The sequence below is a fragment of the Heterodontus francisci genome, chromosome 12 (genome assembly GCF_036365525.1).
Source record: "Heterodontus francisci isolate sHetFra1 chromosome 12, sHetFra1.hap1, whole genome shotgun sequence".
Classification (NCBI taxonomy): domain Eukaryota; kingdom Metazoa; phylum Chordata; class Chondrichthyes; order Heterodontiformes; family Heterodontidae; genus Heterodontus; species Heterodontus francisci.
In genome coordinates, this window is record NC_090382.1 from 62,543,304 (window position 1) to 62,556,711 (window position 13,408).

Below are 13,408 nucleotides of genomic sequence, written 5' to 3' on the forward strand. Positions count from 1 at the left end.
TGTTTCCTGCACTGGACCCAGTTCCTCCTCACCACTCCTCTGCTACTGACCTCGTGATGAGCCACCTCCAGCCATGCCTTCTTGGTGAGGCTTGCATGCTTTCAGTTGCCACTGGCAGAGAGCAGGATATTTCTGTGCTCAGTCACCGCCACTAGCAGCACCTCCAGTGAGGTGTCCAAAAAATGGGGGTTGCCCTGGCAAAGGGAGCCTCCTTTCTCACCCTTTGCTCCCCACCTTTCTCCACCACTTGGGCAAATGGCAACCTCAGCAATGGCTGTCATCCATCCTTTAAATGATCCTAATAGAGAAATACAATAATTTATAAAAATATACTACTCAGGCTTTACAGGAATATATTTCAACCTTCCTCAATCTTTGCTCCTGCTACAATTTTTAAGCTTTCAAAACCCATGGTTTTTGTTATTACTTCCTGTTTTATCACACCTTTTGTTAACTATTTGAGTCCTTGGTTGGTGTAATTTTCAATGGTCCTTAGCCCTTCACCTTGGATTTTCAATGTAAAGAAACAATTACTTAAGGGTTCTTAATTTTGTATTCCTATCCTTTAGTTTAACGATCACACACCAAGTTAAATAACATGTTTGCATCAAAATGATCTATCCCTTTTATCGCCAAAACAAATTGTAGGCTGAACAATTTTTTTTGTTCAGTTTGTTCAGTCCTACAATTTGTTTTTTCTTTTGTCTTCATACCCCTTTTCATATTCATTTTTAACTGAACTTAACTGACTCTGGTATGACTCCAGATCTTTGATAATATTTCATATTTTAAAAAAATATACACTTTGAGGTATTTTTACTCTATTATTCAATAATTGTTATCTTATGTGTGGAGGAAGAGGAACCATGTGAAAAATGTTGCATTCAAAATTGTCGCAGAAAATACAGAAATATATTTAAAATGCAAATCTTATCCAGCGCAGATCTGTGAAAAAGTATCAGATGCAACAAACCTGTGGAAATCATGGCACATACACCTGAGCTAATAAAAGAAAAAAAATGATGGATACATTATAGTTCAACTTTCATCAAGTATTTGACAAGATGTTTCATTAAAGATATATCAAAGAAGCTGGAATAAAACTAATCTTGTTTCATTATTTAGGCACATGAAGGTTGAGTCAGTTCTTAATGTGTTATCGGAAAATCAATTACATCTGTACATTTTTTTTACATATTTGACTAATTTCACTACCTAGCAGCCATGCTAAATATAAATTGTAATTTGGTAGTTTCTGAAGATTGCTTGTCAGCACTTTTAACTCACAAAGCAGAGGAAAGATGAATTTATCCATTAGATAAAGACAGTCACCATTAGTGCCATCAGCATCAAGGAAGTAATTAACCAGTCCTATGAATCTCTTCAGGGTATGCTTGACATTTATTATAATTTTGGCATAAGAACTCAGCAAGGTCTGAATCCTGTTAAATTAGAATCTTTTTTTCTGTTTATTTGTCAGGAAAGGGCATTTTTCAAATAATTGCAATTATAAAGGTGAAAGTTTACATTTTACATTTATTGTCATTCACTGGCTTGCAAAATTCACATCAGTGGAGTGTGAGCGTAGACCTGTCACCATTTATTATATCCTGTTTTAATTATGTGTACACATAAAAAAAGCAATAACTATAATAGAAAGTGGAAGCAGCTCTTAGACAAGTTAATCAGTTCATCATTCCCTTCCTTCAAATGCCTTGAGTGTTTTTTTCTTTCCCAGTTCAATGTGTTGAAACTAAAATTTGATCTATTTCTGTACTGCAGATAGGTATCCTAAGGGAGTCGGGTTAAAACCGACAGAAGTCACTTCAAATGTGACTTTTGCCTGCTATTGGGAGAGAAGACTCACAGAAAGCAAGAAAATACTTTCATACTCTTTAGAGAATACAGTGTTTCTTATAAATTATTAAATATATATTAAACCCAGGCACTGCAATGTAAACCAGGGTGGTTGAAAAATATCTAACAAGTCAAAGATATGTGAACCTTTGTCATGATAGTTTTTTTAAGATGAAATTTCTGTACTAATTCAGTAAAATAATACAATCTTCTAATTGTTAAATTTGATGAAATCAACTTACTTTAATATATCAATCCTCCATTGGAACATAGGTTTGCTAGGTGAAAAAAGATGAAGGGCCATCTAATTTGCCTCTATCAACCTGGAAATTGCACAATACACATAAAAGAAAGTATCAGAGTACATTATACAGCAGACAGGTGAAAATTGGCTGAACAATTTCATGGGCAAATCAGTAGAAATCCTGATTTTGGCATATCTGAGATTTCCACTGTACTTCTGGTAATGTTACAACAGCTGATTGGGAGAGCTCCTGGAAAAGGTCCTCACAATTGAATCGTTGTTTAAGGCATTACCAATTATGTTCCAATGAGAGCAGTCAATAAGACAAAAATGTTCTAACAAACAGCATACAGTCGAATACTGTGGTCCTAGCACAGGAACATCAAGATGGCTGTTCCTTTTTTTTATTTGTTCATGGGATGTGGACATCACTGGAAAGGCCAGCATTTATTTCCCTTGAGAAGTGGTGGTGAACCACTTTCTTGAACCGCTGCAGTCCACTGGGTGTAGGTACACCCAGGGCGCTGCAAGGGAGCGCGTTCCAGGATTTTGATCCGACAACAGTGAAGGAACGGTTATATTTTCCAAGTCAGAAAGGTGTGTGGCTTGGAGGGGAATTTGCAGTTGGAGGTGTTCCCATGTGTCTCTGTCCTGCTCTTGTAGTTATAGCATTTATATGTCCGGTCCAGGTAAGTTTCTTGTCAATAGTAACCCCAGGATGTTGATAGTGGGGGATTCAGTGATAGCAATGTCGTTAAACATCAAGGGGAGATGGTTAGATTCTTCCTTTTTGGAGATGCTCACTGCCTGGCACCTGTTTGGCAAGAATGTTACTTGCCACTTATCAGCCCCAAACTAAATGTTGTCTATGTCTTGTTGCACATGGGCATACAATACTTTATTATCTGGGGAGTTGCAAGTGGAACTGAACACTGTGCAATCATCAACAAATATCCCCACTTCTGATGTAATTATGGAGGAAGGTCATTGCTGAAGCAGTTGAAGATAGTTGGGCCTAGGACACTACCCTAAAGAACTCCTGCAGCAATAATCTGGGGCTTAGATGATTGGCCTCCAACAACTGCAAACATCTTTCTTTCTATCACGTATAACTTCAACCAGTGGGGAGTTTCCCCCTGATTCCCAATTGACTTTAATTTTGCTCCTTGATACCACACTCAGTGAAATGCTGCCTTGTTGTCCAGGGCAGTCACCCTCACCTATCTCTGGAATTCGGCTCTATTGTCCATGTTTGGACCAAAGCTGTAATGAGCTCTGGAGCAAAGTGCCCCTGGTGGAACCCAAACTGAGCATTGGTGAGCATCTTATTGCTCAGTAAGTGCCGTTTGATAGCACTGTCGATGACACCTTCCATCACTTTGCTGTAAATTGAGACTAGACTGACGGGGTGGTAATTGGCCTGATCGGACTTGTTCTGCTTTTGGTGGATAGGACGTACATGGGAAATTTTCCACATTGTTGGGTGGATACCAGTGTTGTAGCTGTACTGGATGATTTCAGGGCCCATAGCCTTTCCTGTATCCAGTGCATTCAGTCATTTATATCACATAGAGTGAATCAAAGTCCAACATCTTCCACTTGATAAGGTGCTTGTAAATGTTCCAGTCTTGTCTTTTGTACTGACGTGCTCGACTGTCCCATGATTGAGGATAGGGATGTTTGTGGACCCTTCTCTTTTTTTTGTTTAATTGGCAACCACCATTCACAACAGGATGTGGCAGGACTGCAGAGCTTTGATCTGATCTGTTGGTTATGAGATTGCTTAGCTCTGTCTATAGCATACTGGTTCCACTTTTTAATATGCACGTAGTCCTGTGTTGTAGCTTCACGAGGTTGGTATTTCATTTTTAAGTATGCCTGGTGCTGCTGCTGGCATGTTTTCCTACACTCTGCATTGAACCAGGGTTGGTCCCTATCTTGGTAGAGTGATATGCTGGGCCACGAGCTTATAGATTGTGGTTGAATACATTTCTGCTGCTGCTGATGGACCACTGTGCCTCACAGATGTCCAATTTTGAGTTACTAGATCTCTTCTGAATCTATGCCATTTGGCACAATGGTAGTGCCAAACAACACGATGTCCTCATTGTGAAGAAAGGATTTGGTCTCCACAAGTACTATATGGTGGTCATTCCTATCAATACTGCCATAGACAGATGCATCTGCTACAGATATATTGGTGAGGACAAGGTCGAGTAAGTTTTTTCTCCCCTCTTGTTTGTTCTTTCACCACCTGCCACAGACAGGCCCAGTCTGGTATATATGTCCTTCAGAACACAGCCAGCTCTGTCAGTAGTGGTGCTACCGAGTCACTCTTAGTGATGGACACTGAAGTCCCCCAGCCAGAGTACATTCTGTGCCCTTGCCACCCTCAGTGCTTCTTCCAAGTGATGTTCAACATGGAGGAGCATTTATTCATCAGCTGTAGGAGGACAGTAAGTGGTAATTAGCAGGAGGTTTCCTTGTCCATGTTTGATCTGATGTCATGAGACGTCATGGGGTCGGGAGTCAATATTGAGAACGCCTAGGGCCACTCCCTCTAAACTGTATATCATTGTGCTGCCAGCTCTGGTGGGTCTGTCCTGCCAGTGGGACAGAATATACCCAGTGGTAGTGATTGAGGAGTCTGAGACATAGATTATAGGATATGATTCTATGAGTATGACTATGCCAGGTTATTGCTTGACTAATCTGTGGGACAGCTTTCTCAATTTTAGCACAAGTCTACAGGTGTTAGTGAGGAAGACTGCAGGGTCAACTCGGCAGGGTGTGCCTTTGTCATTTGCAGTGCCTCTGTTGATGCTGGGTAGTCCACCTCATTTTATTCTAATTCAACTTTCTGTTGTTTGATACAACTGAATGGCTTGCTAGGCCATTTCAGAGGGCAGTTAAGAATCAACCACAATGCTGTGGATCTGGTGTCACATGTAGACCAGGCCTGGTAAGGATGGCAGATTTCCTTCCCTGAAGGGCTTTCGTGAACTGTAATCCTTAGTCACTTTTTACCTGTCAAACAGTGAGGGGATCTCAGAATATAATGTAATAAATTTGTAGCGCTCCCAGTGTGCAGTGTGTGACATTTGGGAACACTCCATCATCTGATGGGCTATCCATTGCTAGAAACTTGTAAATGGCTGTCGCTTGTTCTTAAATTTATCCAGGTGCTGAAGAAAGGTAGAAATAGAAAATTATGGACCAGTCAATTTAACATTACAAGTAGGAAAAGTAATGGAATCCCTATTAATGGAGAAAATAGAAAAACATCAAAAATATAATAATGAATAGTCAACATGAACTTCAAAGGGAAAAGTCTTTCTTGGCAAATCTCATTGAATTAATTGAAGAGGCAACAGAGTGAGTAGATAAGGGCAATTTGGTGGCTATTATATAACTAGACTTCCAAAAGGCATTCAAAAAGGTACCACATAACAGAAGAATGAATAAGGACAGAGCACACAGAGTCAGGGTCAAGTAGCAGAATGGATAGCTTGTTTGCTGCAAGAGAGAGAGAGCAGAAAGTAGGGATAAAGGGTATCTATTCAGAGTGGCAGAAGGTGGGAAATGGGGTTCCACAGTATCAGTGCTACACCCATGGTTATTTACAATTTATACCAATGATTTAAACTTTGGAATCAAAAGCACAATTTCTAAATCTGCGGAGGACACTAAGATGGGAGGAATAGTCAACACTGAGCAGGACTGCAACAAATCAAAAGAAGACTTGCAAAATGGGCATATAATTGGCAAATTAATTTCAGCATAGATAAGTGTGAGGTATTACATTTTGGTAAGAAAAATAAGGAGATCACATATTATTTCGAAAGTAAGAATGTAAATGGGATAGGGGAGCAAGGGGATCTGGAAGTACAAATACACAAACCACTAAGAGTTGTGAAGGAAGTCAATAGAGACTATAGCAAAAGCAAACCAAGCACGAAGGCTTATTTCTCGAGGGATAGAGAAGTTACACTAATCTAGTATCAAACCTTGTTTAGACCACATTTGGAGTACTGCTTACAGTTCTGCCTGCCAATTCATAAAAAGGAAATAGAGGCACTGGAGAAGGTGTAAAAAGATTTGTAAGGATGGTTCCAGAACAGCAAGGTTATACCTATCAGGAAAGGATAAATAGGCTAGGTCTATTTTCTGAGAAGGCTAAGGGGTGACCTAATGGAGGTCTTTAAAATTATGAAAGGTTTTGACAGAGCAGATACAGAGAGAGATTTTCCACTTATGAGGAAAACCAAAACTAGAATCCATAAATATAAGATAATCACCAAGAAATTAAATAAGGAATTCAGAAGAAACTTCTTTACTCAGAGAGTGGTGAGAATGTGAAACTCGCTACCCTAGGAAGTAGTTGAGGCAAATAGTATAGAGGCCTTTAAGGAGAAGCTAGATTAACTCATGAGGGAGGAGGGATCAGAGGGCTATGCTGATAGAGTTAGATGAGGATGAATAGAGGGAGGCTCGAGCAGAGCATAAATGCCGGCATGAACATGATCGGCGCAGGCTTGGAGGGCTGAATGGCCTGTTCCTGTGCTGTACTGTTCTTTGTTCCTTGTTATTTGAACATGTTGGACCAAATGGCCTGTTTCTGTGCTGTCTCTTCCATCTATGTAATTCTATGTAAATAAATATAGAAAGCACAGACTTCAGGATGGTTCTATTTAACAAAGCAGTTTTGAAGGTGCTGCTGGATAATATCCTGTAAACATGAGTTGCTGCTATGGAAATGACGGCCACCTACACTTGTATTCCCTAAACTCAGCACCACGCATTTTCCTTTTTCTTTATTTTGTTCTTGAGGTGTGGATGTCACTGGCAAGATGGAATGTATTGTCTGTCCCTAGTTACCATGAGAAGGTGGTGGGGCTTCTGCTTGAATTGCTTGTGGTGATGGTGCTTCCACAATGGTGTTAGGTAGTGAATTCCAAGGTATTCATCCCACAACAATGAAGGAATTGTGATATATGCCCAGATGATGATGGCTGTGACCTGTGCAGGAGCTTGGAAATGATGGTATTTCCATGATTTTGCTGCTGTCTTCCTTCTTAGTGGCAGAAGTCATGAGATTAGGAAGTGCTGTCGAAGTACTGCTGGGATATTGTGAGGGCCCATAGCCTTCACAGTGTCCAGGGGCAATCAACTATTTTTTATCTCATGTTAAGCAAACTCAATTAGCTGGGCACTGGCATCTATTATGGTGAGGACCTAGTGAGGAAGTTGCATGAAAAACAGAAATCTTAAAAAGCAAACAGGAGAATAATCTTTGAGTAGATGACTCAAGTGGAGGAAAACATTACTGCGTTTTTGAAGGAATAAGTATTGCCTGTGCTGTAACATTCTGTGATTTTATACATCAGTGCAACTCCTGGTATGCACTCCTGCACTCCACTTTGAGCCAAATCTTCTGGTTTGATAGTGATGGAGTTTGAAGGATATGGCCTGCCTTGAGGTTACACATTATAGTGGTATTCAATTCTACAGCTGCATATGGTCCATAATGCATGCTCTGTTTTATGCTGCTAGATCTGTTCTTTGTGACTCACTTAGCATGGTGATAATGTCATGTTACGTTATGGAGTGTGTTCTCCCTTTGACAGAAGAACATAAGAACATAATAAATAGGAGCAGGAGTAGGTCATACAGCCCCTTGAGTCTGCTCTGCCATTCAATAAGATCATGGCTGATCTGATCTTGGCCTCAACTCCATTTTCCTGCCTATTCCCCATAGCCCTTGACTGGCCTAGAATTAAGATTTTGTCTATTTTGTCTTCACAAGGACTCTGCAGTGATCACTCCTACCAAAATTATTGTGGGTAGATGTACTTGTGACAGATATGTTGATGAGGTTAAAGTTCTATGGGTTACTTTCTCATGTTGTTCCCTCACTACCTGATGCAGGCCAAACCTAGCAGTTGTGTCTTTCAAGACTCAATCAGTGTTGGTATTACCAAGCTGCTTTTAATGGTGAGTGCATTCTATGCCCTTGCTTCCTTTGTTGCTTCCTCCAAATGGTGTTCAACATGGTAGGTGGTAATCTACAGGCCTTTTCATTCACCCTGCTTGACATAAAGCCATGACACGGCATGAAGTCTGAAGTCCATGTTGGCGACTCTTAGGACAACACCCACCCAACAGCATACCTCTGTGCCCCCCACCTCTGGTTGGTCTTTCCTGCCAATAACAGAACATTCTCAGTAGTGGTAATAAAAAAAAATCCTGGATATTGGATGAGTGTAACAACTCTATGTATGATCACATCAGTCGGTCACTTGACTGGCCTGTGCGACAGCTCTCTCAATTTGGGTCCGAGGTCCCAGATATTAATGAGAAGGGTTTTGCAGCATTGAGGGCATTGAGATTGTCCTACTCTTTTCCTGATCTGATGTCTGGGTCATTGCTGATAGATCTGTCCGATATTTCTCTTATGGTTCTGTTCTGTAGTGATTTATTTTACAACTGACTGACTTGTTAAGCCACTTCAAAACAAATTCAGAGTTAACCACTTGCAGGCCATATTGGGTAAGGGTAGTTGATTAGGCTTTTATGAAAATCTAGCAGCATTGCAGATCATTTTTTCCTGGTACTGGCCTATAAATTAATAGATTTATTGAATTTAATTTGGCAACTGGTCTTGATGGAATTTGAACTCATGACCTTCAGGCTATTAATTCAGTAACATAACAAATAAGTTACAATAAACAAGTTCTAATTAAATAATAGAACAATCAAGGGATCAGTAAATCATATAACAGCCACTACAAATGATAGGTGTCGCCACATTAATTCTTCTCTCTTTGGAGAAAGTGAATTGAAATAGTAATTTAACAAGACAAGGTATAGCTTAGGATCATTGGTTAGTTTATTTACATAAAATATATGATAAACTATGCAGTTTTCACTGTGAGAATCATTTCCCTACATACTATGGTCATTAAAAATAAAACAGACACTATTTACTAACTCTGTTAATATGTTTGACCTCCTATGACTAAGCTTTTGAAGTTCAGTTGATTAAAACACAAACAACATTTGTGCAGCTGGCTGCTGACTTGCAGACCACTCTGTGTCTATCAGAATGAGAGAAAGAGAAAGGGAGAGAGAAAGAGAGATGGCCTCCTCCCTTGAAGGATTTCATGATTTAATTGATCCAAAATGCTGCTGCTGCAAAATCATAGACTGCTCATGTTTCAGGGAGAAAACCCCAGAGAGAAGCTGCTGCTCTCTTAAATCGATAACATGGGGGTCGATCCACCAATCTGTCAATCACAGTTTCTAACTTGAGGTGAATGCTGGCCTTTTGATTTGGGATCAGCAGGCTCCCTAGCACCTGCATAGCTAACCTGCTGCTGTGTGAATGGTTGGATTCTCAGATGCTGCAAGGAGTGATTTTCTCACAATTTAATTCTGAAACTTCTGAGACTGTAGATAACAATCCACCCTCTGTATGCTAATTGACATCCTAAATCACTGTTATGACCCTAAACAATCTTTCAGACTGCTGGCTTATTGTTGAGATAAAAGCAGAATCTAAAGCCCTGATTTTAACTTGGGGAGCAGGGTAAGCATTGTCTCCATAGACTTATCACCATGAGGAATGGGCCATTTTAACTCACAGGCCTCATTTCAATAGTTCAGATTTGATTCTTGCCCGAAACTGACAGGGGTGGCATAGTGCGGCAGAACAGGAATTGTGTCAGATGCCACCAGGGATGGGAAGGTAAATCAGACAGGAGTGGGTGTGGGTCGATCACGCTGGAGGAGGAAGGAATGACTCATGGCAGAAGAGGTTCAAGGTTTCCTTGTTAGGTCAAGAGTAGCATCTGATCCTGAGGTTGGTGGACCTTGCAGGTATCAGGTGAGTAACTCAACACCACACCCAAGCAGCCCTGAGCACAACCATACACACATACATGTCTTCACTCACTCTTCTCCTATTCTTCATGCCAAGAGGGGTCATTCTCAGTCCTTCTAACATTCGACCATCCTTTCCTGCATATCCATCACAGCTGCAGGGGCTGTAAAGGATGAGAAGAGAACTGTGAGGAAGAAGAGGAGGTGGATCTGGATCCATATTTCTTATTGATGCACAATGTGGAAATTCTGGAGGAGCAGAGCTAATGCCAGGTCTGACCTTAGAGCTGGCATATTATTCCTGCCCTGTCTACACCTATCCCAACCACCACCTTCCCAGTTTATCACCTGTGGCTTTTGATTCCATTCTCCCAGGCATTTGCCCACTGGTGATTTATAAAGTGATATTGAAGGAATGCCACCAGTTGATTCATCAAGCTTGAGCTAACTAGAACTGTGGGAGAGCATGGGGCCTCTTTCCAGCAGAGGCTGAGGAGAAGGCTGCTGTTGCAGGGGCCAGAACTCCTGGGTACTGAACTGCAGTCTCTGAGGACCATCTCCCAGAATGTGTAGCAATTGGAAGATGTGACTGTGAAGTATATATCTCTTCTTTGTAGCAATGTCTCAGAAGCTCAGGGCTGTTTGGAAAGCTCAGAAGTTCTGATGAAAGGTCACTGACTTGAAACATTAGCTTTGCTTCTCTCTCCACAGATGCTGCCAAACCTGTTGAGTATTTCCAGCACTTTTTGGTTTTATCTCAGAAGCTTTACCTTTCAGGTACCAATGCAGCAAGTGGCAGGTGTTTAATGACACCTTTACTGCCACATGTATCACCTATGGGGAATCCAGGTAGCTGTTCCAGGTGAAAGAGCGATATATATGTACTTCTTTCAACTTAGTATGTTGTCTTTGCTGCTCACAATGCGGTCTGCTTTACACTGGGGAGACCAAACACAGATTGAGTGACTGCTTTGCGGAACACCTCTGTTCAGTCTGCAAGCATGACCCTGAGCTTCTAATGGCCTGTCATTTTAATGCTCTGTTTTCCACCTGTCCTCAGCCTACTGCGGTGTTCCAATGAAACTCAATGTAAGCTTGAGGAACAGCACCTCATCTTTCGATAAGGCACTTTACAGCCTTCTGGACTCAACACTGAGTTCAACAATTTCAGACAGTAATCTCTGCCCCATTTTGTTCCCTTTTTTAGCATTTTTGAGCCTTAATGTTGTTTTTCTCTTACTTTTGTTTTTGGACGGCAGCTGTTCATGATTCTGCCTTTCACACGTCCTCTGGATATAGCTTTTGTTTCTTTACTTGTCCTATTGCCACTCCCTTTGGTTCTGCCCGATCAACTCTTTTGTATTTAATGTCTTCCATCTTCTGCCCTCACAGACCATCCCTTTTGTTCTTTTTCCACCCTCCCCCATTTCACCTACTTTACATTTCTATTACATTTCTAACTTTTCCCAGTTCTGCTGAAAGGTCATCGACCTGAAACGTTAACTCTATTTCTCTGTACAGAGATGCTGCCCGACCTGCTGAGTATTTCCAGCATGTTCTGCTTTTATAGCTGGTAGAGTTCCCTGGTTCTCTCCTTCTGCGGCCTAAGTCTGATATAGAAGTTGATAACCTCCACTGATCTGTTGAAGAACATGTCTGTGACCTGTTGGATGACTGTCATGACCACCCTCTGCAGCTTTTGTTACACAGACTCATTGTAGCAGTTTGGAAGGACCTGGACCCCAAAACATTTCAGGCAGATATCATTTTCAGAGCCACATTTAGAGCAGATCTAGCAATGGAGTTGTGATGCAGTACAGCTTGTGTTTGTATTTTTGAGACGGTCCCTGATTTGAGGCTGAGGGTGTTTCCAGGTTCTGGAAGTCACACCCAGGTTAGCCAAACAAATAGTTGATTGAGAACAAATAAGCAGTTTTTTAATCAAGGAGCTGTGACTGGAAGTTTTAATTTCAGTTTGTCAAGAAAACGCTACAGAGTATTAAGCCAGCAAAAAGGAAAGCTGGGTGTGTTTGACCAGAAGTTACTTTTTTTTTAAAAGATGGAAGACAGCTGCAACGCCACTTTGTGTTTTGTAAAAAGACTTTTGGAGAGTTGAGAAGGCCTCTGCAGTGGATGGAAAATCAGCCAGATTGTTTTAAGGAGACAGGCTGAGAGCTGCAAGTTTCTGGGCTTCTAAAGAATCAGACTACAAAACAACTGTTTAAACAGTTTGGCTGCTGGCCAAGAAACCTGGACTGAAGGCTGACCATTGGTGACTAACCTATGGCAGCTGTCTTTGGTGGCTGAAAAGTTATCAGCGATACCACGTCATCAGGACGGTAGTGGACAAGGCCGAGGCGATTCGAGGGGCGACAAGACTGAACTGTTAAAGAGAAGATTGCATTGCTTGCTATCGACGGGACACCATTACTTCCATATTTGAATCCTAAAGCACAGAAATTGAAGAATTACCTGAGGAAGATCCTGATTTTGTTGTACTGTGGGACTATTCAGCACCACCTTGCTGATAAGACTATTTTGAAGACGTGTAAGAATGATTTGTGTTACATTTTCTAATTAACATGTAACCTTTAAGGTATATATATATATATAGACTGGTATTTAACTATTAGTTTGTGTTTAATTTCTGTTGGTCTTGATTTGAATGTTACAGTAAAAGGTATAAAAGTGAAATATTGTCCATTTGTTTTTTGGTTTGCTAAATTGGGGTCAATCAGTGGATTTGATTCTTTCAGTTGTTGGTAGTCTCTACAGGGATCATAACAGAGTGAAGCTAGAGATCTTCGTGTAGAAACTTGCGCAGATATTCAAAGACAGCCTTAGAGAATTGCACGCTACTTCTAACACAAAGCTTCTGGTGGGCTGGTGTCTCCTATCAAGCTGCCTTACTCTGTTTGCCTCGATGTGCTATTGTTACTCGTCCTCTGCCATAAAAATGAAAGAAAAGAAAGAAAGACTTGCATTTATATAGCACCTTTCACAACCACTAGTCATCTCAAGCACTTTACAGCCAACAAAGTGATTTTTGAAGTGTAGCCACCGTGGTAATGTAGGAAACACAGCAGCCAGTACATGCCCAGCAAACTCCCACAAACAGCAATATGATAATAACCAGATAATCTGTTTTTTGTGATGCTGATTGAGTGATAAATATTGGTCAGGACACTGAGGATAACTCCCCTGTTCTTCTTCAAAATAGTGCCATGGGATCTTTTCCATCTATCCAAGCAGGTACAAGGGGCCTCAGTTTAATAAAAAAACAGAATGTGCTGGAAATACTCAGCATTTGTGGAGCGAGAAGCAGAGATAACATTTCAGGTTTGTGACCTTTCATCAGAACTGGCAAAAGTTAGAAAAGAATTAGGTTTTAAGCAAGTGAAGAGGGGGAGGGAGCTGGTGTTTGAT

At 40.9% G+C, this 13,408-nt stretch overlaps 1 long non-coding RNA gene across 1 annotated transcript in view; it reads left to right on the forward strand.

Annotated features, from left to right (window-relative positions):
• The window catches only part of LOC137375606 (uncharacterized), a 74,917-nt gene extending 62,397 nt beyond the window's left edge, over positions 1-12,520 (forward strand). The window contains exon 3 of the long non-coding RNA XR_010976039.1: positions 12,042-12,520. This is a non-coding gene — a long non-coding RNA (uncharacterized lncRNA). The remainder of the gene's footprint in view (positions 1-12,041) is intronic.
• Positions 12,521-13,408: the final 888 nt, after the last annotated feature.